This window comes from Anguilla anguilla, chromosome 9 (genome assembly GCF_013347855.1).
Source record: "Anguilla anguilla isolate fAngAng1 chromosome 9, fAngAng1.pri, whole genome shotgun sequence".
In the NCBI taxonomy this organism is placed as follows: Eukaryota; Metazoa; Chordata; class Actinopteri; order Anguilliformes; family Anguillidae; genus Anguilla; species Anguilla anguilla.
The window spans coordinates 43,999,419-44,026,372 of NC_049209.1; the positions used below are offsets into that span (position 1 = coordinate 43,999,419).

The 26,954-nt window shown below is 48.0% G+C and overlaps 1 long non-coding RNA gene across 3 annotated transcripts in view; it reads left to right on the plus strand.

The window, feature by feature from the left end:
- Positions 1–631: 631 nt before the first annotated feature.
- LOC118236487 overlaps positions 632–26,954 on the plus strand; it is a 68,769-nt gene continuing 42,446 nt past the window's right edge. For all 3 annotated transcript variants that reach the window (XR_004767046.1, XR_004767047.1, XR_004767048.1), the window contains exon 1: positions 632–975. This is a non-coding gene — a long non-coding RNA (uncharacterized LOC118236487). The remainder of the gene's footprint in view (positions 976–26,954) is intronic.

Genomic DNA, 26,954 nt, shown 5'->3' on the forward strand with positions numbered 1-26,954 from the left:
CTCAGCATGTGTTTCTTCTAGGCAGCATGTGTTGCAGAATCACATTTTTGAAAAATAAATAAGATAAATCTGCGACTTCCAAATGTGAAGCCTTGCCGCAAGCAATATATGTAAGTCGTGTTTGTAATAGTGTGTGCAACATTAAATATGCTGTCATATTGTATGAGAATAAGTGTATAAACTTTCAAGATTTACGTGTAACAAAGTCAAGCGGGGTTAGTAGTGTGGCGCGTGCCGTTTTTTCTTTATTTCCACGCTATTCATCTTTATCACGATAATCATGGTTCCTGGAGCCATATCTCATCCAATGGTGTAGAGGCTAAAACAGCTTTTAAAATGTTCATACAATGTATAGAATGCAATCGTACTTCCTCAAGACTATTCCATTATTGATGTGTTATCGCTAGCTACTTCGGTCTAGCTTATGGACTATAGGGCTAACATTAAGATAATTTGACAAAAATGGCAAGCTAGTCAGCTTGCTTGAGGTAGTCATCTATAAACCTTTTGTTTCTGTATGGTGATGAGTTAAATCATTCAATTAACCTTCCATATTACGATTCGGAATAGGCCTATACTAACACACACCCTTTCCCATCTGTTTATTTATCGCTTCTTGATGTGACGTCACGCAGCTCTTCCACAGGTGATTTAGATTGGCCTCCTAATTATTGTGGGAGAATCAAACGAAGGAAGAAGTATTTTCGGCGTTTTGCTTCGGTATTTTAACTTCTGATACAGTGATGTACGGTATTTTGCCCTCTTCTATTCGCTGCGTGTCTTACTGACAGTTGCTGTTTTTTCCACAAGCCTGTGGATTTTGAGGTTGGAGTATTCTGCCAGTGATTTAGTTTTTCTTTCATTCTATTAAAAATATATTAAGTAATAAATAAACGAAGCAGACAGCCCGCGAACGCCGAAGGCAAAGGAACGATTGGGATGACCCTGGCCAAAGGGGTTAATCTTCCAACAGAGGTGAGTTACCTGAGGGACAGCTGTCCGGCAGCATTCATGTTAGGCTAGAAAACTTCCCGTTTCCAGAATGAAGTCATTTGAAGCAATATTTCGTATGTCCGCTTAGGTTAACGGGAGAAAAAAGGACAAATGTTTTCACTGGTATCTTCATGAGTCTGGTATGTGTCGCATCCAGACTAATGAATGTGCTCCTCACGCAAATGCCGCCCAGGTACCACGCTGATGGAAGAGGATGCCAGTGCCCTCACAATGTCTTCATTTGTAGTCGCTGAATAATTTAGCAGCCCTGTTTAGTCAGGCCGTTGCCTGGATGGAGACGTGGTGTCCTCGCGATGTTTATAGCGGGCGGCGGGAAGCTGCCTACCGTCAGAACAGCGGTGGGCTAAATGCAGCCTGGTGGCCAGTGGGAACTATTCTTATCAGTCAATCTACTAGCCGCTTATCCCGAGGAATGCTAACGAACAGAGACCGTGTGTCTCAATGTTCTAACGGTGAGCATTGACTTTGTGGGGCTTTTGATCGTGACCCTTGACCCCACCCCGTGTACATGATCAAGATCAACACTTCAACAATACCTGCTCAAAATGCAGTGTTATGACATATTTGGCATGCTTTCAAAAAAATCCATACATTTTCAATACTGTATATGTTTCATTTCTGTAAAGGACCACAAAGGTATATCATGCTGAACTCATGGTCTTTCCAGTGGTGAGAGATCCATGTTCCTTTGATTGCTGTAAGTGACTGTTTGAAATGCAACCCTGAGGACTTGCACAGATTGATTTTAGAGAAAACCAAATGTTACTGTAAGTATTAAGACGGCAACCACATTTTCAAACGTATATGAAACGCCCGTCGAATGTAAAGTAGAAAGTGCGGAGCGAGAAGTGAACTTATTTACCCACGTAAATTCATATCTGATTTCCCCAAGGAAAAGGCCAATGTTGCTGATGTATTCATCGGCTTTCTGCTGAAATAGCCATCAAGCTCTATAATGAAATGTATTAAGCTGAAAGCCTCTCCTCGCTTCCGGCCAAAGACTGCATATCTCAAACAGCATCTCTCAACTCTGCCATCTTATCAGATTGATCTGCCCCAGCGTCTCCCCTGATGGGATCTTCAGTATATTGGCCATGTAATTGTGCAGCAACTGAAATGGCGACTTAACCGTCCTTGTGAACTTATCTCTAATGCAGCTGAACTGGGAGGAGAAACATTTATACATTAGCCATAAGTATCTCCTAAACTACATTACCCACCAGCTTTTTGGAGGGTGCTTATATCATTGGTTGTCATTAAGCTTTCACGGTGAAGAAACCCTGTGATGTTCTTGTTCCATGTGCTGTAAAACTTTCGTCATTTATTCATTACCGTTTGAACTAAGATCGTTGAGTGCCTACCGTGACTGCCAACTGGTAATATATTTGTAGAAAATTACATCCCAATTATTTTTTTCATTTACGTTTTAAATTAAAAAAAAAAAAAAAAAAATTTAATATGGAAATCCCAGTTCCCCCCATGAGACTGTTCCTTCCTCTGTCAACCTAGGACGCTGCAGCCAGGCACCGTTTGTAGCCGACAGGATTCAATACTGGGCCTCAGGGTGTATCACAGGCCCAGAACGGGTGCTTTTGGCCCAACATTGCCGGGAGCAGCCTTAAAACCCCCCACTCTGGTGGGGGGCACGTCTTTATCTCCTGTGCGTGCTTGAAGCTTAAGTCCTCATCTTCAGTCTGGGTGGGAGGAACTCGTCACAGTTGTGTTTGTACTCGACCCCCCCCCCCCCCCCCCCCCCCCAAACCCATTGTTAACAAGCTCGTGTGGCTGAAAGGACCGCTGTCTTCGCCTCTCTGTAAGAGCTCTCCAGCTCTCTGAGGGGGTGGGAGGGGGGAGTGGGGAGTGGGGAGTGAGGGAGGAACAGACAGGGAATGTTCAGTCAACAGTGAAATATACACTACTAATGAGTGTGAGGTTCGCCGTGAACTTCAAATATCCCACGAGTAGTCTCTTGCTCAATAGAAAAAAAATAAAATAAGCTGATAGCTTTTTTATAAACCGTTACCCAGTACTGCTGTGGTGGCATACAAAGGAATCTCGAATGACGGCAAGTGTTCATTGATTAAAATGAGCTGAGAAAAATGAATTTTAATAGAGAGAATGAAGTGGTTTTGCTTCACCATGAGGCTGATTGAACCATCCTGCAATTTAGATATTTAAAACGTTATTTTTTCCCCCCTCTTAAGAACCGTTTATTCATACATAATGACCTAGGATTGGCCGTTGACCCAGTTGCTAGCATTCAAATGAATACAAATGATTCCCATTCCCCCACCCCCCACATAGTGAGTTACTGTTGCTGGGATACCACAAACCTGTCATGATGAATACATTTATACAGACACAAATTAACTAGACAGGGCTGTACAATAATGTGCTCTGCCATCTGCAGGACAACAGGTATACACATCCCTGCTATTCTCCCATAGGTACAGTGCCTTTGGAAAGTATACACCCCTTGAACTTTTTACACATTTGTTCCTGGTACTCCTTAATATTTTAATGCATGGAAATATATTCCCCTTCACCAGCACAATGAATTCACCTTTATGATGGAAAAATGATGTTTTCAACAAAATCTTTTAAAAAATGAAAGACATTTTTCCTTTACCAAAGTTTTCATCCCCACCCCAAGTATGGTCAAAAATATATATAGGCCTTCGGCAGCAGTCTTGGGTATACCTTTAAGCTTTGCACATTTACATTTGGCAATTGTTAACAATTTACACATTATTCCATGAAAGCTTGCTCCAACTCCGGCAATTTTAATTGAGGACACTGGCAGATGACGAGTCATACTGTAGATATTCAGTGGTATTTTTAGTCTAGGTTTTGGCTTGGCCATCCAGAATACTGACCACTTATTTCTACTTTTTAATGTGTGCTATTGTCCATTGTTCTTTGGGAACATGAATATTTCCCCTAGAAGTTAAATGCTGACTGAAACAGGGTCTCCTCAATTATTTACCCACATTTGGCTCCATTAATCTTGCCCTCGATGGCAACAAGCATCCCATTCTCTCCTGCTGAAAAGCAAACCCATAGCACGATACTAACACCACCATGCTTGACGGTAGGCACGTTGTTACCTTGGTGATGGGTACTGTTCAGTTTGCACCAAATATAGCTCTCTGCTTTCAGGCCAAAGAGCTCCACTTTAGTCTCAATCAAACCGCAAAAATCTTCTCCAGAAGGTCACGGGAGTCTGTCGCATAGTAAACCCTTGGCATGATGTTAATGGTGCCCCGTAGCCACTCAGACAAAGAGGCCACATCTTTTGAAGTGTTGAAGAGATTGTTGATCTATAGACAGTTTCTTACATTTCCATTCCATTCATTCTACACAATCATGCAGCTGAACGCAGGTTAATTTGAGATCAACCTTGGCGGACCTTGATAACGTATTTGCTGTAATCCTTCAAGGGAGTTAATACACATCACCCACTTCAGGTTGCTGATACAAAGGGGGTGAATGTGTAACAAGTTATTTTTAGATTGTGATTTTTAATGCAATTCTGAAGACAAAAATACTTTTAATTTAATTTTGACATTGTGGGTTACTTATCGAGAAGAGGAAAGCAATATACTTTCTTATATTTATTTAGTTTTGCAATACAACAGAATGAGAAAGAAATAATCAATGGTGGAGGAGGGGGGATGAGGTGAAAACTTTCAGAACGCAGCGCATGAGTTTAAACAAGGCGGGAGCTAAAAGGCCAGAGCATTGTGGGTAGATTCTATGGGCACTAAATGCATATACAGAAATGGCGATGATGTCATCATCTGTAATGATCTGACTGTTGGCAGTGTGGAAATAATAAGATCCTCAGAGGGCTTGGAGAAGAGTTGCAGAGGTACTTTTTGGTTGGGTGAGACCGCATGGCCGCCGGCCACATCTGAACCCTTCCTGTACCAGCTACACGTGCTTTTCTTTTCTTTTTCTAAAAAGCCTGTAAAAAAAATGAAAAAGAATACAAAGGAAGTCCCAGGCCTTAGCCCATTGGGAGATGTTAGCCCGCAGGTGAATGCGACTGAGCCGCTGCGTTCAAGATTCAAGTTGCGCGCATAAATTTGTCTGCACCTCACGCTGAGTCGTATTTTAATTCTCTGCCGGTCTGAGACGCGAGATTAAAAAACGGGACATGTTTTTACGAATAATATAATTCTTCTGCGCTTTTACTTCTCACCACACGGGGGCACTTTTGCTACACGGTAGTCGCAAGATTTAGTTGTAATTCACCCGAGTGCCTCCCATTGCAGAAAATATGGAGTCACACGGCAGATATGTCACCCGCGCAGCTATCTTACCAGGAGACATACCGGGGGGTTCGGGCGACGCACTCACACAAGGGAGAACCGGCTCGGCAGTCCCTTGAAAGGTTTTCCAAAAACGTCAGGCTGTGAGCTGGTTCAGATCTGTAAAACAAATTATTTTTTGTTTGATTTTTTTTCTCCCCCCGCTACACATTGGACTGATAACATTTGCTCCACATCTGTGTGTGTGCTCAACGCCTATTTTATTTTCTTAGTTTCCTCTGAAGGGACACGTCAGGTTATTTAGCATTCGTCACACCTGAGCTTCCCGCGAGGATCGTCTGATTTTCATTGCGTCCTGTTAACCATGGAAAACATCCCCCTTAATGGGATTACACATATTTACTAATCTAATAATTACACAGTACAGTACTTGCACGCGTATATTCATGTTGGTGATTTTATGCGTGGCGGGTTTTCTGTGGTACAGAATATAGTACTGTGTAAGAGGGATGTACATAATTTTTGCATAATGCTTACATGGTTACTGTAAAATAATCACAGAATTACTCGACGGTTTGACCTAATCTGTCTCATAAATACAGCGTGACCTTAAAGCACAGCCACCTTCACCTTGGACAAGAGCATTTTCCAGACAAATAGCTATGCTCTGTAGATTAACGTAGTCGATTAAAAAAAATTATATTGCATGGTTTTCTACTTATGTTTTTAAAGACAGGCTATATGACATGCGTTTACTGTTTTGTGCTACTGGTGTTAATGTGAGCCCATTAGGAGTTTGAGAACCCCCCTCCCCCCCCCCCGCTTTTCCTGTCTCCTTCGTATGAATGCACTTCTGAGGCGTATAAATCCAGTCCCCTCCACACAGTTAGGCTTTATTGTGCCGTAACTCACTGATGCCATGAAAGAAGCCCCTGGCATGCTGGAGGAGATCACATAACTGCTTTGTTTTTTACCCAAAGCTCGGGAATGTTTAAGCACCTTTCAAAATTGACTTCTTTTTTTTTTTGTATCGTTTCCCCTGGAAGCGTGGTATAAGGATCTGGTGTGTTTTACGGTTGTGTTACAAACAGAATTTTGCATTATTTATGGTTTTATGTTTTATTATTATTCTCCGAATGAAGATTAACTGGGCATCTCTGGGCACTTTGTAAATACAGCACAGCCTGGTTCGCCAGTGTAAAGCTCTCAAATGAATTTTTTGAAGTTAGACTAGTCTTCATTATGTTCAATTTCTGCGTTTCTGTGTTTCCACAACATCCCTATGCTGAAATGAAAACAGAAATAATAGCCATTTTCATTTGATACTGCGATCTACATATCACTTCATGTGGGGATAATGAAAATGCCCAATGCCATTGTTGATTGGACATGAGCAATGCTTCCCATTGGATCAAATAAAAATTAAATTGAACCTTAGTGACTGTAAAATGACAGAATTGTTGTTTGCTACACTTTATAGACTAGTAAGACCTGATCTCCATCCCCATTTCTGCTGAATCTTGAAAACACTTGCCTATCAAACAAACTGCCACATAAGAAAAGAGAGGGAACGGAAAGAGTGGTGGCTTAGCAGTTTTTATAACGTCTGAAAACGCTGCATTACAAATCCTCCTGCCGGTGCTTTGGAGTATAACTCAATTAGTCTATTTACAGATTCTTAGAGCCAAATTGAATGTTCTTTTGCCTCGGAGCAATCCATTCAGAGGTAAAATACATTTCATCATTCATACAGAGAGGTTGCGCCGCATTACGTCAGGTTGTTTTAACACGTGTCGGTGAAACTTAAGAGTCTGGCTTCGAGTCAGAACCGGAGTTGTTAATGTTTATAGAACTGGGGGAATAAGGACCATGTGTGTTGGTCCAAGATCAGCAGCAGCCAGCGGATCAGCATTCGCAGGCTCAGTGTCCTAGCCTTCGGTCCAGATCTGGAGTCTGCAGTGAACTCGTCAGACTCTTCTTCCTCTGTGGTTTTGTTTTGTTTTGGTTTGTGTGAGGGCTAGACTGGTGGGAGACAGATGTGCAGTAAATCACTGGTGAGGAAATGGCGGCAGAGTGTGTGATTACGGTAACGTGCGCTGTCAGGTCTGGCCTTGGCGATCCACGGGGGCCCGTGAGCACAGGCCAATCCCGGAGCGGGCGGTTTACCGGGTCCAAGCGATGAAATGAGTATTGTACCTTATCGAACCCGTGTTTTTGTAGTTGTTCCAATGACCATGATATGCACTTTTGTACGTCGCTTTGGATAAAAGCGTCTTCTGCTAAATAAATGTAATGTAATCAAAGGACATTTAGGCCCGTAGTGGAGCGTTTCCACACCTGGCTGCGTGGGGTAATGGATGCCCAAACGGATGACCCGTGTCTCCTCTCACGGGCCAGATAAAGGGGAACCGTACGGCCTGGGATCCGTTTCCTCTGCCTGTGGGAACAGGAGACAGTTAACGCCGTTATTGCTTTTGGCACTGAATTCTGGGAGGCCCTTGCGCAGGGAACTTGGACTCAGGCGCTCGGGCCTGCATGTTCAGCCAGACAGCAGCCTGAGCGCTGAGCGAGACAGGAGCGCCTCTTCGCCGGTCCGCGTTAGTCTCGTCGGCTCCCGTTTCCGCCCCAAAAAAAGCCAGACGAGTGTTTAACCACCCCCCCCCGCCCCCCCCACCACTTAGCCCTTAAAGGCAAGACGCCACTTCATCCCGTCTCACCACCGTCACCAGCATTCTAATCTAAGTGCTCTTTCACCGCTTTTAATTGGCTGTTATTCTTCCAAAGTGCAAATTAACTGACAGGTGAGTGTCAAGCCCCAAGTGCGTCCAATGTTTTTATTATTCCCTTTTCCAGCAGCCGACCGGCGAACGCTGCTTCCCCTCTTTAGTTTTCTGGCCTCCGCACGTAAAGTGCTCTTTGAGCCCGCGAAGCTCGAGTTGAATAGATTGCTGGGTTGCTCAGGAATGGAAAAGTTCGAAGCCACCGGCGGTAAGCGATGACATATTGACGTTTGCCAGATAAACCCGAGGACCGGAATGTAAACCAGCAGAAGGGTACGATTCGCGGACGACGCCCGGAGCACAGGCGCGCCGACTCAAATTGCAACCTGCTGCTATTTTTACACCCCCCTTTCCCCGAAGGAGGTTCAGAGAGCAGGAGAGTTGTCGGTTGCCCGCAGGCTGTCGGGGTTAATTCGAAAAACGAGGAGATCTGAGCAGAGCAGCTAAGCCTCGGTCGCCTCAGAGCCGTTGCCATGGTGCGAATTCCACGACGCTCCGTACGTTCAGCCGATGACATCATCGGGGGATCCAAGGTGGAGCAGCCTGCCGTGCTTCTGGAATCGGCTGCTGAGAAGATCCTTTTGGCGGGAGTCACGTATGAGAATAACACAGTGACAAAACCAGGTCGTTAGGCCTATCTTTGGTCATCATTTAGCTACAGGCTGGAATATTTAACACCCCATCAAACCTGGGCTTGAGCTGTCTGAGAGACTCTGACATAATTTACTTGACCAAGAGACATGAACTGGCCAAGCAGTTAACAGCACTGTTTAAGAAAAAATATTTCTTTATCTGTAGAGAATTTAGCTCTAGCTCATGTCTACTTGTCCCCTTATGGAGATTCCCTTGAGGGGCTGCTCAGCTGGTAAGGACACTATGGCACTGGGCAGGCAGACACCTAGTGGTGCCGTAAAGCAGAGGTGGGTAAGGAGAACCGTATCTAGTCAATGCCAACTTCTGTTCTTATTTAATCAGCTCAAACATATGCCTGATCTCACATTTGAATTTTATTTAATGATAGCTCAACAGATCTCTCTATAATTTTTTTTTTTTTTTTTTTTTTTTACTGTGGTCTTAGCCCTAAGCTACAAATAGACTTGTGTTAATGTATGCAGGGTAACTGCTTAGAAAAACCTACAGATAGACTCCCCCCCCCCCCCCAGCCTTGCTTGAGAAACTGTTGAAAATGGGCGTGTTCCACAGGAGTATGTCTGCACTTGAGATTATGGCAAATAGAAACTGAAGCAAAAGTTAATTTTTTTATTTATTTTTTTTTTTAGTATAGTCCATACAGTCATCCTGAGGAGAGAGAACCTCCATCACACATTGGATGCTGTGCGTTTCTCCTCAGAAGCTGCAAAGCGCTGCTGTTCTTTTCAGGAAACTTTTGAGAAGCATCACTGGCATCAGTCGCCTCGATGCCGGTTGTTGCCAGTGCTTTGGCTCCCCGGGGGCTGGCCGGCTGAATGCAGTGACGGGTGAGGCCGAGCCCTCGGGCTTCTGCCATTGTCTAGCCTGTCACCGTGTGCGCTCGGGTGTCATGGCGATCAGTGGGTGCCCTGGCACTGGTGTGGTACGTGGCTGAGCTGATCGGCAGACAGCTGAGAGAATGGGCAGTGGAGGTGTGTGTTTGTGTGTGTGTGTGGGTGTGAGAGAGAGAGAAATTGTTTGTGCATGTGTGTGAGACAGAGAGAGTGTGTGTGTGTGTGTCCGTGCATGTGTTTCTGTGTGTGTGTGTGTGTGTGTGTGTGTGTGTGCGTGCATTTCTCTGCGTGTGTGTGAATTTGTGCTTTTGTGTGTGTGTGTGGCTCTGTATTTGTGTGTTTGTGTGTTCGTTAGTGTGTGTGTGTGGCTCTGTGTATCTGTGTGTGTGTGTGTGTGTGTGTGTATGGCTTTGTGTATGTGTGTGTGTGCGTGGGGCACATGGGCAGGTTTGGCAGGAATGGGCACTGTGCCTCTCCCACTCATTATTTCCCTGGCAGAGGAGGTGGGCAGTGACCGCCCCCCCCCCCCCGGCCCTGGAGCCTGTCTGTGTCATCCAGCCCCGCAGTGCACATCCTGGGGGGGTGGGGGTGGGAGGAGGAGAGCGGAGATAATTACACTCTGACTGGGAGATGCCACTTCCACATTATTACAGGGTCCCCAGGCCCGGACACCTGTCACGGCCTCTAAAGAGTGCAGGATTAGCGGGGAGAGGAGGACTCAGTCGGTGTCCGCGGTTCACAATTTGGCTCGGCGCGTTGACCCCGCTGAGCCGAAATCGATCACCCTGTCAGCTCCGAGCTGGGCGGGGGGGGAGGGGAAATTCGAGGGAAGGGGCTCAGTCCATATTTGCAGACACACTTTTATCCCTTATTCTGTCTCAATCGCAGAGGGAAAAAAAAAAAAAACTCTTGGAGCAGCATTTACTTTTCTGACGTTTTTTTTTTTTTCTCATGACGCGGGGTGTCAGCAAAGTGTCGCCATTAAAAGCTTTTTAAAACTGCTTCCAAACTTTTAATTGAAGCCCTCGCGGTCGGCGGAAAGGACTCGGAGACGAACGGACGGGGAATTAATTGGCAGTTTGTCTGCGGCGTATTTACATTTTGTTCTTTTAAAGACGCGATTAATTACAACAGATGAAGAACGCGGAGGGAAGATGAAACGTGTTGCGTTTCCTCAGACTCCTCTGCTCTGAGGGGGTGTATATCAGCTTGCCAATTAATTACTAAAAAAAAAGAAAAGAAAAGACACTCCTCGAAGGGTTTCGGCAGGTAAAAAGTCTGGGATTTAGACGGGGAGAGATACGCCGTCTTGGCAGACGAAGGGAGACAAATTTGAAACGTTTTTCCCTGTAGTGTTCTTGGCAAGTTTTTTTGTGCAAATGAGAAGAGCCAATCAAATGCTTTAGTAGCACTGGAAAAGTTTTTTTTTGGGTCCCACTGCAAATAGGCTACGTAAATCACTTGGGCTTTGGTTAAATGTGTTGCCTCCTCAATCCTTACTCTAGTTCTAAAAACAAATAAGACTTTAAAAAAACAAAAAAAAGAAACCAGAAAGATGAAGCGGTTATATTTTCGGAGAACAGTTGATTTTCTTTTTTTTTGTGCCAGCGGTGTGGTAGAATGAGGTGAGAATGGAGCCCTGTCTCAGATGGCTTGGCCGTTCGCTCCTTCTCCATTCCCCTCATGCAGGGAGCCGGAGGACCATTTGAGGCGGTGCCTGGGACTCCCCACGTGAGTGCCGGGGCCTTGGACGAGTACCCGGGCCCTTCCTGGAGGCCGCTGGGGGGAGTTTTCCAGGTGTGGCCCAGGAGAGAACGGCTCTCCCTGGGCCTCTAAGAGAGAGTGCATGCCCTGGAGCTGGGGCTCCACAGAAAGATGTCTTTGTCAGTTCCAGTTTTTTATTTTTTTTATTTTCTCCCCTGACAACCTGAGAGTGTATGCTTGCCCTTCTCATTGCAAAGCAGTTAACCACAGGCTGTGGTTGATTTGGGGTCCTTCCAATAGCTGGAATATTGATAGTGAGCAGATAACTGAAATCTGGGAGGTATGCGCGTGCATGCGTGCGTGTGTGTGTGTTAGCGCATGCATGTGTGCGTGCGTGTTCCTGCACATACATGCGTGTGTGTGTGCATATGTGTGTGTGTGTGCGCTGAGAGAAGACTTAGAAAAGCTGTGGGCCTGAAGCCAAGCTGTGAAGCTGTAAGATTCTCAGAACACTCTTCTCTTCTCTGAGAGAGCACCACCACAGCTTCCGCTGCAGCGAGGAGTCGAGTCGGGTGCGTCCTTCACTTAAATACGAGAGCAGTGATGTATAAATTTGCCTCCTGGAGGGTTTTTACTGTGCTTTAGTGGAGCCCTCCAGCTCATTTAGATTTACATTTCACTGGGAGGATCAGTTTCAGAGCGAGGGAGGAAAAGAACGTCTGCGTCCCGCAAAAGCTGTACACGCGTTTCTTTTTTTTTTTTTCTTTTTTTTTTTTTGGTACGGCAACTCATTGACATGCTAATATATTCCCCCGGATACATTTACAACCGTACCATAGCTTCGCAGAGTGTTTGAACGCCGAGCGAGTCTGTTCTCTGACAGGGATAATGAGATCCGGGAGGCCCAGGAGCCTGGGGATCGCAGTGAGGCTTTTACCCAGGAAGGGCTGCGCTCACGGCGGGGAGATTAAGGCCCATGTTCCTGCTCTCATCCTGCTGCCCCCCCCCCCCCCTTCCACCCCAACCACCCGCCCCCCCCCCCCGCAAATCTGCCACACGAAGCATGTTTGATCGGGATGAACTGTGCGGAATCACCCAACAGAGGAGGGGGGGGGGGGGGGGGTCACGCAGCTTCTCCTCAAACGGACGGATGAAGGCGTCGCGCCGGAGCGAGCGGATGTTGTGTGATCGCCCGCCGTGCCCTGGGGGCCTCCCCTTTGCGTGTTCTCCGTTCTCCTGAACGCGGCGGCAACAAACACGGACGCGCGGGAGGGATGGATCTATAAGAGGCGCGGCGCGGTGTTCTTTTGTGAGCTTTTCCCGAGCGCGTTAGACGGGGCAGTGGAAGAGTCGGAAGTAGTCGGGCGAAATGACTATTTCTGTAATGGCCTATTTTTCTGCCTCCTTGAATACTCTGGGAAAGTTGGCCGTGAAGAAAGGAAATGAGGAAATTTTGAAGCAAACCTTGAAAATGAGAGAGCCTTCTGCGTGAGTTCTGATGCACAGACCAAAGGAGCTTTCTCATGTCATGCATAATTTAAGCCAGTGCTAGGTGCTGAAATCTATGGCTCTGAATAGCACTGTGTATTTGTAATGTATTTGCTACCCAATGAGTTACTAAGGGACAGGACACATAATGGAACAACTGTGAGTTAAGAAGGAATAGGGACAAAATGGCACAGTAGTGTCTGAAAATATGGGACAAGTATAGCTTAGACCAAGCGTTTTCAACCTTTTCCAATGGAGGGACCCCTATATTCTTATTCCCTAATTCTTATGTAGGAATTGTTATATTTGCATCCATTTTCATAAAAATTTTATATTTTGAAATATTTTCCTAAATGTACATATAGTCATTGCATAACAAGTCTGGCCAGGTACCCCCTAAAATACTTTCAAGGAGCCCCAGGGATCCGTTGACCCCCTGTTGAAAAGCCAGGGCTTAGACCACAACCGCTCTCGTCTGTGTCATCCCCCCCAACAGCTGTTCACCTAACCCCCCAACTGAGGGAAAGTGTGCTGAATGCTATACTGGCAAGGGGAGGGGAAGAAGACATGCGCTCTCTTTTCTAAGTAGAGCTGCTCTTCCCTGAGTTGAGGATTGGTTCTGTCTGTTTTATTTACGTTTAGTGTAAAATAGTGGGATCACAGAAAACGGAAAGGTGACCGTAAGGGACCAGTATGAACAGGTTCTGGGTTGTGTAACTGTGGATTCAGCTCTGCCACTCCCTGAAGGGTGACTGAGTCCTGCTTGGCCTTTGGCTGCTCTGTCCTCACAGATGCACACGCACGCACGTACACATACACACCACACACGCACACACACTCACACATCACACACATGCACACACCACATGCACTCAAATCATACTCATGCACACACACACACCATACACCACTCTCTCACACTCATGCGCGCGCACACACACACACACATCACACGCACGGTACAGGTGGTACGTCACCGCCCTCTCCCAGTGCCTGTGTGACCCTCAGAGGACCTGTTTCTCCTCGTTTGCACGGAGGCGCTGGGAATCAAAACCGCTCGTCCTAAAAACCCGGGGCCCTAAAAACGACAATTCCCGGGTGGAAACTTTCCATTTGTTTCCTGCCGCGACAGATGGCTCCCGATTCTGAAACGATATCCATATTAATAGCTTAATTACAATGCACTACATCAAGATCTTGTCATTAACATTGTGATTTAAAAAGCAATTATGGTTTCTGATTATCATCAGCGACTGTAATCCAGTGTTTGTTGCCGGCAGGCGTACAGCGCAGATTGATTTCATCACTAAAGATGCCGCTGTCTGATATTCCTCTGTGAGTGACACTTAATTAGGTGATGCCGCATTAGCATAATTATTTTTGGGAACGCAGGGGAACGTTCGCGGAGCTCGCCGGAGAGAAGGAGCGGGGTTATTTGGGTTGTCCTTCTCTGACCTCTGTGGGAATAGATGGTCCCGACTGCTGGTCAGAGTAGGAGTGAGGTGTAGCCCCCCTCCCCCACACGCACACAGAACATGGCACTTCTCAGCTTCACCTCAAAGGCATGTCAGACGTGTGTGAACACATGTAAATGTGCCTCCATCGACCCTCTAGCTGACCTTTCGCTTTGGGCTGCTTGTCATATCCTGGTGAAAATGAGCAACAAAACTCTGGGCTTCATTGAAAGGAGTGGATTTGAACAAACATCCAATGATAAGGAGAGTAGTATTTCACATTGGCTTCTTTTCGTTATATATATATATAGACACACTGCATGGCCAAAAGTATGTGGACACCTGACCTCCAGCATCTCATCCAAAATTATGGGCATTCATTTGGAGTTGATCCACCCTTTGCTGCTGTAACAACCTCCAATCTTCTGGGAAGGGTTTATACTAGATGTTGGAGCATTGCTGCAAGGATTTGCTTTCATTCAGCCAGAAGAGCATTAGTGAGGTAGGGCAATTAGGCCTGGCTCGCAGTTGGCTTTCCAATCGATCCCAAAGGTGTTGGATGCAGTTGAGGTCAGAGCTCTGAGCCTGTCAAGTTCTTCCTCACCATTCTTGACAAAACCATTTCGAAATGGACCTCGCTGTGTGCCTGGGGGCATTGTCTTGCTGACACGGGAAAGGGCACTCTTCAGTCTTTTGGGGAAGCACAGAATTGTCTAGAATGTGATTGTGTGTGATCACATGCTGTAGCATTCAGGGGGCTTGCCCAAACCATGTAACACTGCCCCAGACCAAGGGGTGTCCAGATACTTTTGGTCATATAGTGTATATATACATACTACATACTGTTCTTATAGTATGGGAAGTTGGGAACTGTTACTGTAAACTTCAGAATATCCACTTTTTCCATTTGTCACACATCTGCATGGGAGAAACGCAAAACGGAAACCAAGTAAACTCAAGTGAACTAGCCAGCACAGAACTCAGCGTGAGAAGTCGAAGTTTCTTTTGAAAAGAAAATAGAATGACAAATGGTGAAATGGAGTTGTGCTATGAAAAGACCAGCGATGGTTTGAGCTGATAAGAAGCGAAACTATTTCCTACAAAACGCTTCCCGTTGGGATCGATCCATGCTTTGCCGCTGCTGGCATTTCAGGCGTGAAATCCTCTCCCCGCCTGGCGGGGTAAGGAGCAGGTGCACTCATCTGTGAAATATTATGTTCCCAATCCCCGCTAACCGCCAAAAAAGGGCCCCGCTAAGACACTGCCATCCTATTTTAGCTGAGTGGCAAAGTGCCGCCTCTGTCGACTTGTGCAGCGCTGTCTCCATGGAAATGCGCTCCCAAACAGGTGAAGTCATGTATATGGAAAAGCTTTTTTTTTTTCTATTGCGCGCTATACTTTTTTGCGGTTCGTTTTGGGATTTCGCTACATCTTCTGCTCTTAATTATTCACTTAGCTCAGTATTTATTTGTCATGAGTCACAGCTGCAGACTGCACATGTGCGCTCGGTGAAGATATTTTACCGTCATCCGTTGTAGGAGTGAAGCCAGATTCTGTATGCAGTCTGCGTTAAGGCAGAATAATGGCTGGAACCAGACCAACCTCACAAATCGGCCCTCTGGGACCACAGTTACGCCCCCCCTTGATCTAAACAGACGTGTTTTGGGAGCTATAAACAGGCACAGGTTTACGCAATATTTCCCACAAAACACGATTCAGGCGCACAGAAGGGAAGACATGTCTCGGTTTATGAAAAGCGTTCTCGGAGGACCTCTAAAACGCCGCGTTACGATGACACACGAGCGCCATTTTGAGGACACCTCCGTGTTCTGTCGGCGCGGCGAGCGGGAAACACGCCGAGCGGCTGTCTGCTCGTTATTGGGTTACCGTGCCGACGCCCGCGCGGCGCCCCAGGGGGGAGCGGCCGTCTTTTGAGGGGGGCGGCCGATTGCTCGCGTGGCCCCGCCCAGGGAAGGCCGCCCGCCTCAGACTTATCGGCCTATAAAACAGCACGCAATAAACCTGTCAGAGCGGACTGGCCGTCGGCCATAGCGTGTCCCTGCCCCTGAATGTAGAGCAGGCATCTTCAACTCCTCTCTGCTTCAATGGCGTGTCCCTGCCCCTGAATGTAGAGCAGGCATCTCCAGCTCCTCTCTGCTTCAATGGCGTGTCCCTGCCCCTGAATGTAGAGCAGGCATCTCCAGCTCCTCTCCGCTTCAATGGTGTGTCCCCGTCCCTGAATGTAGAGCAGGCATCTTCAGCTCCTCTCCGCTTCAATGGTGTGTCCCTGCCCCTGAATGTAGAGTAGGCATCTCCAGCTCCTCTCTGCTTCAATGGTGTGTCCCTGCCCCTGAATGTAGAGCAGGCATCTTCAGCCTCTCTCTGCTTCAATGGTGTGTCCCTGCCCCTGAATGTAGAGTAGGCATCTCCAGCTCCTCTCTGCTTCAATGGTGTGTCCCTGCCCCTGAATGTAGAGCAGGCATCTTCAGCCTCTCTCTGCTTCAATGGTGTGTCCCCGTCCCTGAATGTAGAGCAGGCATCTTCAGCTCCTCTCCGCTTCAATGGTGTGTCCCTGCCCCTGAATGTAGAGTAGGCATCTCCAGCTCCTCTCTGCTTCAATGGTGTGTCCCTGCTCCTGAATGTAGAGCAGGCATCTCCAGCTCCTCTCTGCTTCAATGGTGTGTCCCTGCTCCTGAATGTAGAGCAGGCATCTTCAGCTCCTCTCCGCTTCAATGGTGTGTCCCTGCCCCTGAATGTAGAGTAGGCATCTCCAGCCTCTCTCTGTTTCAACGCCAGACGTAATTCAGAGCTTCGTGACTTAACGTGATGAAGGGGACCCCGGGCAGGCAGAAAGCATGCGAGACATTCTGGTGAATGGATGTTAACACACAGCACAGTGCCTCTTCTTCCAAAGTCCTTCAGAACCGCTACGTTGCTTCATTCCATTCTGTTGTGCTCTAACAGCATAAAAAGGTACTCTAACTTAGACCAGCTGACAGACGGAAGTGATGAAAAAGCATGTCTGTCTTCACATGAAGGCTTTCTCCTCTCTGGTTCGGTGTAGAATAGGCCTTCTCAAACCTGGTCCTGAAGGGCCGTAGCGTCTGCTGTTCATCTTCAAATGCACAATAATACAGACCCAAGAAATCAGGTGTGATGAAGTATAACTTGTAATAAACTTCTGAATTAATAAGTTTGGTGCCAAATTCCAACGGAGACTTGACAGACCCTGTGGCCTTCCAGGACCAAGGTTGAGAACCCCTGCTTTAGAACACAAAACAAGGCTTTGGGTGCACCATTACAGTCTGGTCCCGGTGAGAACCAGACCGGTGTCAAAACGACGTGCCTGGTGGTGTTCCTGTGCATCTGGGGCACTGGGCAGAGTGAGCCCAGATGTGGTGTAGTGCAGAATGGCTCTGAAACACACAATCAGGCCCCAGACTGCAGCAGTGTGGCCATAAACATTCATACAGTTGAGCTTGCGCAGAACTAGGTGTGCCAGAACTACTTAGGTGGGCATTCTGAATTGGGCATGGTGGTTCAGCCAAGATAAATGGGCTGGGCCTGGATACTATTTAGGAGGTGGTCATGGTCATGGCCCACCCTGGCCCAACCATCCCTCTGCTAGACAGAGGGGGGCCTGCTGGGCCTTGGGTGCAGCTCTCTGGCCCTGCAGCACATAGGGGCCTAGGTGCTGAGGCAGTGTGCCCCGTGATCCATCTAACCCGCCCGCGGCACAGGCTAACTAAAACCGCACAACCGACCGCTCTTATCGAGTTAGCGGAAAACCGATTTCACGGCGACGCGGACGCGGCCTGACAGGAACGCGGGCCGTCGCCGGGCGCGACGGGTAATTCGCGCTTCCGACCGTAAATTACGGGACGCTCCTGGACCCGACCGCTGCAGTTCGCCCTGCGTCGGTGGGAGGCAAAATGAGATTGACTCGCTGGAGGCCGGGCGGCTGATGTAGCAGACGCAGGAGAAAACAATAAAAGGAAATTATCTGCTAGCTTTGGCGCGAGCGGTGAGGCGATGAACACTGAGTCTGCGAGAGTCCAGGAGAGAGAGAGAGAGAGAGAGCTCTGAGGCCGGGTCTGGCCCTGTGGAAAAGAGCCCAGGTCTTTAACAGCTGTTCAGCGTATGGGCCGCCTCCTCCTCCTCCTCACTGTAAAACCACTTTCACCGTCTCGCCTTACCCGTGGAGCGAAGGCTGCGGCGACGGAGGGCAAAGGGTCGTTTCACAGCGGCTTCTCGGATGATGAAAGAGGAAGGTGCGCTAAAACAATCAGCGTTTCGCCGCCGTGTCCCGGCACCTGCCGCAATCTGTCTTGCAGATTGCATTACAGGACCGGCCGGGGAAACCTCCATCAGCGGACGCACTGCGACTGAACCTTCGAGCCGGACCGTTTCCCCCCGTAAACGGCCTTCCCCGCACACTGAAACGTCCAATGATAAATCGGTTGATCCCTGTTGGACTCGTATGAACTCGCGTTACGGTTTAATCAAGGCTGAGCGTTTTCACCGTGTGCAAATCATAAACTTCTTAATCTACTTTGAGCATTTTTTGCGTGCTTTGTTTTGCCTCGTTGCCTTGCTGATTTCTCTCATCGAAAACCCACTTTCCAGTCCCAAATTCTGCTACAGTAATTACACAGTATAATGTAAGCCATGGTAATCTGTGGCTTATAGCGTGTCTCTCTCTGTGGACACAGTCATCTGCAAAGCCGCAGTATTTTTAGCTGCTGTAGCTATGCGTTTTTACGGGCCGACAGCTGATTTGTGCTGAGCACGAAGGACTTTCTTTTTTATCAGACTGCTTATCAGCTTTTATGCAACATGAGCAGGCAAATCTCTGGGAAGGGATTCACGATCCACTCCCCTGATGAGACTCGCAGCAGAGATGCTCTAGTTATTCCTTCTGTCCTCTGCACTACCTCTCTACAGGAGCTTCGCGTTTGACCCCGTGCTGGATGTGGTGCTGCGTTTTTTCGCTATAGATGCGCAACCATTCTCTCCCATGCTCCTTCATGAGCATTAGGCAGGAGGCGGCGAATCAAAACACTTGGCAGAGACTGAACTTTCAGTCTTTCAATATGGAGTTGCCCATCTGGTTGCTACTTGGACAATCTTCACACTCTGACCTCAGACTTCACAAGAAGTAACGAAACTCAGGGGCAACATTAGCTCAGGAGGTAGGGAGTTCTGGCAATTGGGGGGAGTTGCCGATTCCTGGCCCGTAGTATCCTTGTATCATACTATCCTTGAGCGTGACCCTTAACCCGTAAGTGCTCTCGATGAGCTGGCTGGCGCCTTGCACGGCTGCCTTTTCACTGTTGGTGTGTGTGTGTGAGTGAATGGGTGAATGGGAGATATTCATTGTAAAGTGCTTTGTGTAGCCATAGTTGATGGAAAAAGTGCTATATAATTGCTGTCCATGCAGTAAATGCATACCATTTTACCCATTTGTTGCCACAATTGAGCGGGGTGTAAAGGTGCATACCTATTGAACTCGCTCATGGAATATTGCAACCGGTACGCTAACCTGTTATAGTAGTGAGTCGTCTGTTGTGAGGAAAGACATTTTGGAGTGGACAAAAACGATCCGAAATGCGAAATCTAACACCGGCTGGGGTTTACAGGAAATGCGCAAGATGTCGGCCGGCCTAATGGAGACGACTTTCGAGAGAGAGACTTCTGGCGCGGCGCTCTGTTGAAATCCGGAAAGGCTCTTTCCACAGAGGGCCGGTCACATTCGGCCGGTCACAACCGCCGGCGCGGCGGAGCCTCGCGCGAGAGCGCTTTCTCCGAGAATAATTCGGCGGGGGGGGGACGCGGCGAGGAGACGGAGTGCCGGGATGTTACCCCAGGGGGCTCAGTAACCGCTCGCCGCTCCTCTCCCCGCCGCCGCCATCTTACAGACACAATTGATTACGGGCCCGAGAGTGATAATGCGATTCTCCCTCACCCTCGAGCGGACACGCAGTCACACCAGCGCCTTTTATAATTTACAGACCGAGAAGGGGGAGTGTGTGGCGGGGGGGGGGGATGTAAAACAGCCCGGCGTCTTCGACCGGAGAGCCGGTATTAATCTCTCGCCGTTACACTTTCATATCCTTTTAAAACATTTACGTCCGCCTTCCTCGCGTCAGAGCGACCGGGCACCGGCGGCGTTGTCGGCGGCGGAACACGCCGGAAACATGAAAGAGGCCATAACTGCCGTTTTGGTCGTTTGAATTGCTAACCGGAGACGGACAATTGCGAATCGCCCCCGTTTCTGAAGTGATGAAGACCACGCTGCGGCGGCGGCGGCGGCTGGGCTTTTCCCTTTTTTACGAGCGCCATTTCAAATGAGCCGCAGCCTCTCCCGCGTAAATGAAAACATTTTTTAACCGTCTCCTAAACCCGGGGTGAAATGAAATCAGCGGCGCGTGTGTCCTCCTCCGAGGAGACGGCGGTGGGGGGGTCGGGGGGGGGGGGGGGGGGGGTCAGGGGGCTTTAATTAGCGGCGGTAACGAATGCCTCGGCGACTCGCGGTTTTTTACGTCGCGTCGCTTTATCGGACCGTCGGCCCCGTCTCCGCGGAGATCGTTTCCACGGGGGGGGGGGAGGTCTGAGGGGCTAAACGAGATGCTGTTTGTTGCGGCATATACGGGGTAATGCTGTGAGCAGGGGGTTAAAGGTTAAATCAGCCCCCCCCCTCCCGTCACATGTTTGATGAGGTCATCGCCTCGTATCTGTTGACTGGCTTCGGTGGTCTCCAGCTGCAGGAAATATTAGCGAAGACAAGGATTTTTACGGGACCGGCGACTCCGCCGCGTTGTTTGTCACGCTGTGCGTTTTGAGTGGCGTCTGGGGAAACCAGGCGGTACAGACGCTCAGCGAGCCGCTGGGGATGGAGAGAGAGACTCTCTCCTTTTCGTGAGCCGTGATGGACGTGACTATTAAAAGCCAACGGAGCCTGCAGAACAACTGCGGTCTTTCTGAATCTTCGTCTCTGTTCTCAGATTCCTTCCTCCTGCCACTACAGACAATCCACTCTGATTGAATCTACAGGTCACCATTTGTCCTTTTACAAATATTAAATCTCAATTAAATTACAACCCAATGATGCTACTGCTAGATTAAGGTGCTGAGGAAGCATTAGATTGGTTTAATTAAGTCTTTTGTGAATGTATCAACTGTTCAGTTTTTGGAAAATATCTGTTGGGAATTAACGGTAGCGTTCTGTGTGACATCTCAAACACTACGCTACGGAGAAGTGGAAAAACATCAGTAGCAAGTAGGGAGTCCATAGAGTGGAGTAGAGCCAGGGGCACTACCAGGGATTTTAGGCCCCATGAAAAGCTCTTGCATTGGGCCTCACCACCCCAGAAGATCCTATTTTCTAATATTTTTTGAGGACCCCTGTCAGTCTTTGGAATCGTCCTAACATTTCCCCTCCTTACGGCGCCACTGAGCAGAACCAATGGGTGCTCTTGAACCTCAAAACACTTTATCCACCAAAACTAATGAGGGAGGCTTCAACCACGAGGCTGGAAGTATCTCACACCTGGGTGGGTAATCACCCTCATCTTTGAGCAGCACCCATCCCCAACACTAGGGACTCTGCCAGATCACATCCTATAATGCTCTCCAGCGAACCAGATCCCAGCAGATCAGTCTCTCCATCCGCTCTCTCTACAACAGCATTAGAGTATGCGCACGCCCCAACACTCGACGCAAGTATTTGTTCTGCACACTGTATTCAGACCACCCTAAAAAAACCTTAAGTGCGATGGATGGATGGGGCTCCTCCTGCTAAGCGTGCCCTGCTCAGGGAAGCAGATAAATTCAATTCCCCGGGTCGGTGTAATGAAACTCTGCTAATCCATTTCCACGCCGGCTCGTCTGCATTTTTCTTCATGAATCAGGGCGGCGTGTAATTGCTATTTTGACACGGACTCCTCGGCGCCATTTTTTTTTTTAGCGCCGCGCCGGAGGGCGCGTTCGGCTGCGCTTTGTATCAACGTTTCTGCAGGCGGGGGGGGCGGGCGGCGACAGGAGCCGCCTCGCGCGTGAAAACGAGCACGATAACCTTTTATTTTTTCCCCCCATCGCGATTAGGCGCGCGGATGGCTTGCTTCTGAAACGGCCGTGAAGTCATTGTTTAAAACCGCAAAACAAATCCCCGAGATTCGCAGGGGCTAGGAGGTAATCCCCGACGGGCCCTTCTTTCCCGAACGCGAACACAGCTTTTCCGCTTATCGAAATGAAGCGGAGGAATCACTTGTAAACAGACGCGCATTACCGCGGCCGTCCCGAGCGAAACGCACCTGGTGTTCCGCCGTCGCCGCGGCGATCCGTGAGGCAAATTCTGTCTCGTTCGCGAAAGGAAACTCCGGGCCGACGATGGCGGGAGCGTTCCCCGCCTCCTGTGCGTCACCGCGGGGACGGAGCTGCTGGGGCGGCCGGGACGCCGGGGCGCGTTTTTAAAATCACAGGAGGAGAAGAATGGAGGGGGAGAGAAAGAAGGGAGAGAAACAGATGGGCTCTGCGGCGCGGCTCATCAAAGTGGATCAGATGAAAGCCGGGCTCCCGCGCGTTCTCACCTATCCAAACGGCGGCATATGCTGCTGTTTCCTCTCCGCGCGAATTTGACGCCCAGCAGATGGCGGCGGCGCGGACGGTCTATCGGCGGCGTGCGGGGGGCTCTCTCACCTCCCCGTGCTGATGCCCACGGCGGGCCGCCGGGGGGGATGCGGGGGGGGGGGGCCCTCGAGGCCGTGTGGTGCAGCAGCAGCATGCCAGATGCTGTGCTTTTTGCATAAACACAGGACAGTGATGAGAGGAGGATGAGGCCCAAGTGCTGTCTGCTGTCACCCCGCCAGCACCCCACACTGCTCAAAACGCACTGCGGCTCAACACACACTGCGGCCCAACACTCACTGCGGCGCAACACACACTGTGGCCCAACACACATTGCAGCTCAACACTGCGGCTCAACACACACTGCGGCTCAACACTGCGGCTCAACACACACTGCGGCTCAACACACACTGCGGCTCAACACACAGTGCGGCTCAACATACACTGCGGCTCAACACACAGTGCGGCTCAACATACACTGCGGCTCAACACACACTGCGGCTTAACACGTGCTGCAGCCCTACATGCACTGCAGCCCAACGCGCACTGCAGCCCTGCAGCTCAATGTGTGGCAAATTGGAATCTGCAGTTAATTGAAATTTTTGTTCTTAAAGAGCTGATTCTAATGGTGAAAGGTACATCTACGATACTGAGAGAGAACTGCATAAATCCGCTGAGCCTCTCTAACTTTGGCTTCTGCAGTTAGCATTTGCTGATAATTGTCATTACTGCTCACCAAATGAAACCGCTTGTGATGCGTACTCCGTGTGTATAACAACATGGGTATTTTATTCGCATGTTTTCAAAATTGTTATAAGTTAACAATAAGCCCCTTCCTTCAAACAATTCCACATTCCCTTTTGTAGATTTGCTCACACAAATGCTTCGATAATTTTTTGAAGGAGAGCCCCTCGTTCTTCCAAAGAATCGACAAAAGTTTTACAGAACAATGATCAAGGCCGTCAAGGTCAACCTGACTTTGTCACGGAAAAAAAAAGATCATTTGCAGTCATTGAAGTCAGTTAGCAGAATTAATTAATTAATCTTAAAAAATATAAAAAGTAGCGAACCGTGAAATCCCTTGCCGGGGAGATCATATATAAATTAATAATGAGGAAATAATAGATCAAAGGGGATCCATCTGTTTCAGAAGGAGCTGGATGACTGATGTTTATAAGTGACAGAGGAAAGAACACAGAATTGATGGCGCATGCAGCTCAGGACGAGCAGAGATAAACGAATCTCCAGAAAAGCTGCAGAAAATTGTCAACACTGATAAATATACGGCCGGGAGCCTTGTGCGGTCTTAACAAATGGCATCCCTGTCAGGCCGTACCTCCCTAGGGCTGGTATTGCCCCCCCACCCCCCCCCCCCCCCCCCCCCTTAAAAAAAAAAGAGGCAAGAGGGACGCTGAATGCATTTCCCAAATCAATTAAAAACGACCTAAACCTGTCACTCAAAGACAATTACTGTCATAAATATGCTGCTTGAAACTGCCAATAAATTAGCCTAGTTTTATTGCTGTGTTCCGTTATAATTCATGTTTGGGAAATTTCGTGTCGTTTTTGCCGCACTAAGTGACGGTTTTGAGCTTGGTTCTGGAACGTGAGCCAAATGTATTGAGGTTCAACAAAAAAAAAAAACCCTTAATGAAATGAAATGACACCATCTGTGCGCGATTTGTAAAGAAAATATTTCCCTGCTTTTCTTATCCGAATTTATTTATTTATTTATTCGTTAATTTATTCATTTATTTGTGCTCAGTTCCAGGAACCTGGCAAAGAGTCTGGGAATTTTTCCCCCCCAAATTACGTGCTACGTTACAATGATCCCTCTGTTCTGTTTGTCTGTACTCCACTCCACTCAGGCGGATTATTTTCCCTTGAAATTATTTCCGTGATCCAAGGATAGCCAATCTGTCCCTGCCGTGTTTCAACCTTTGCTTCATGGCAGGCTCCACTGAGCCAGCGAGAGGGGGAATTATATTTGTGCAGCGTGCTTCTCAAAAAGCTCTCTGTTTCCTTTGGCAACACACCACTGTGTGCTTTTCCCCTTATATTAACTGTCTCCTGGGTTTTCTAACTTTTTCTTGGAGCCTTTGGTGGAGTTTAACAAGGTGGCTTTTTTTTTTTCATCAACATAATTCAGTTTCCAGACATTAGAGAGACCTTTTGGCTGCCGCACTGCAGTCTCTGGCCTTGGAATCGCAGTGTTCTTTCCACAGGGAGTGTATTCGATGCCAAGTCCTGCACTATTCTACACTGTTCCCTCTGTCGGAAAGGAGGGGGAGACATAAACCAAACGGTTCTATATGCTCTGGTATTGACCTGTCCGCCTACGTTTCTGCCAAGTCATGGATATTCATTTGAGGCTCCACTGTAGAAACTGGAACGCAGAATAGGCTACTATGCAGTAAAGCTATCTTTGATTGTCTAGGCCCACATCAGGTACGGCCATGTTCCCTGTACCAGCCACCTGCCCTCAACAGTGTGTCATCCCTGCACCACATTTGCTGTTAATAAGCAACACGAGTGACATCGGCAGACAAAAGAGGCATCACCAGGTGGATAACAATGGCGGATATCTGACAACGTGAACGCAGCACTTTTAACAAACACGATGCAAACAACAAAAAAGACATCTGTCAACAGTCAAGATTCCCACATCTCACTTACTCTGACAGTGAGGAGACTGCTCAATTTGTCCATTGAGGAAAATGTAGGCCTCTCTGAGAGTATCATTTTTAATGTACCCAATTTGAACAGCAGATGATTTTTCTCTCTTCTTGGCAATCATCCCGAGAGTAAATAAATAGAAAAATGAAATTAAAAATTTAAGACAAGCAAAAACAAAGATCGAATCGACTATGAATACTAATTTTCTCTTCTCTCTTTCTCTCTAACTCTCTCTCTCTCTCCGTTGCTCCGCGGCCAACTGTTCTTTATCATTCCTGACACTTTGTTCTATTTCGGGAGATTTGTTGCGGGAGTTTGATGCATAATGGATGCCAGCTGAGCAGGCGCGTCTCGCGGGGGGTGACGCGGGCGAGCCGGGGACCGGGCCGCGCCGCTGATTGCCTCTTATTGGGCGCAGCTGCCGGCGGGACGCGGCTTGAGGGAGCTCGCCGCGTGCCGCCGCTTCCTCGGGGGAACGCGGCGCCGCCCGCCGACAGGGCCCGGCGCATGTCCCGCGCGCTAAGCCTAACAGACAGATACCAGACGCAAAACCGCTGTCAGCCTTGTTCCCGTGATTTGTCTGCCGCGGCTCACTTTTCTAGTTAATTTAACTTCCACCGGTTCCCCCCCCCCCGCGCGCATGCAAGCAAAACGCGAACAGGAGCAATGGGCCCTCTCTCTTCTAGAAGTTGAAATATGTGGTATGAGCAGCTGCGTTGTGAACAGCAGTTTACATTAAAAAAAAAAAAAAAAAAAAAAAATTGTTACCTGATTAGCCTCCAGCATGATGGAATGCATTTTTCTGAACTTAGTTACATGTTGCATTTAAGATTTATAAAGACATAATACATCATTTATGTGCAAATGTACCACTACATTTTTAAACTGACAAACACCTGTAAGACAAGGAATTATAGCCAGTTTTTTTTGGTTGATTTAGTATGTAGTATGATTGAGCATGCTTGTGGTTACTTTCCCAGCCGTGTCTGAGCTTCCTGCAGGGCCAAATATTGTGGTCGTATTTGCTGGGGTTCATGATTGCATTGACCTTAGCAAGAGCCCCAGGACGTGTAGATACAAAACAAGCCAATAACACCAAAGATCCACTGGCATATTTATCCATAGGCACAATGTCCTTATGAACATACAGTTTTCATGTTTTCAATATTTTTTCTGGATGCTGTGTTCTATAAATTCAGCAGCTCTGGAAATGCAAAACCATGTTAATTGCTCTCGCAAAAATCACTGCTTATAAATATTTACAAAGGACGAGTAAGCAAATCGTATATTCATAAAATTTTATGAGCTTTTTAGCCTTAAGGGGCAGGATTCGATCAAATGTTACTGCAAAAATCATCTTTGTCTTATAATAACCATTGCCCACTGTGTGAAAGTTAATTGTTCACCATGAAGTAGTTCCACCCCCCCCCCCCAAAGAAGGGTCACATTGGCCTT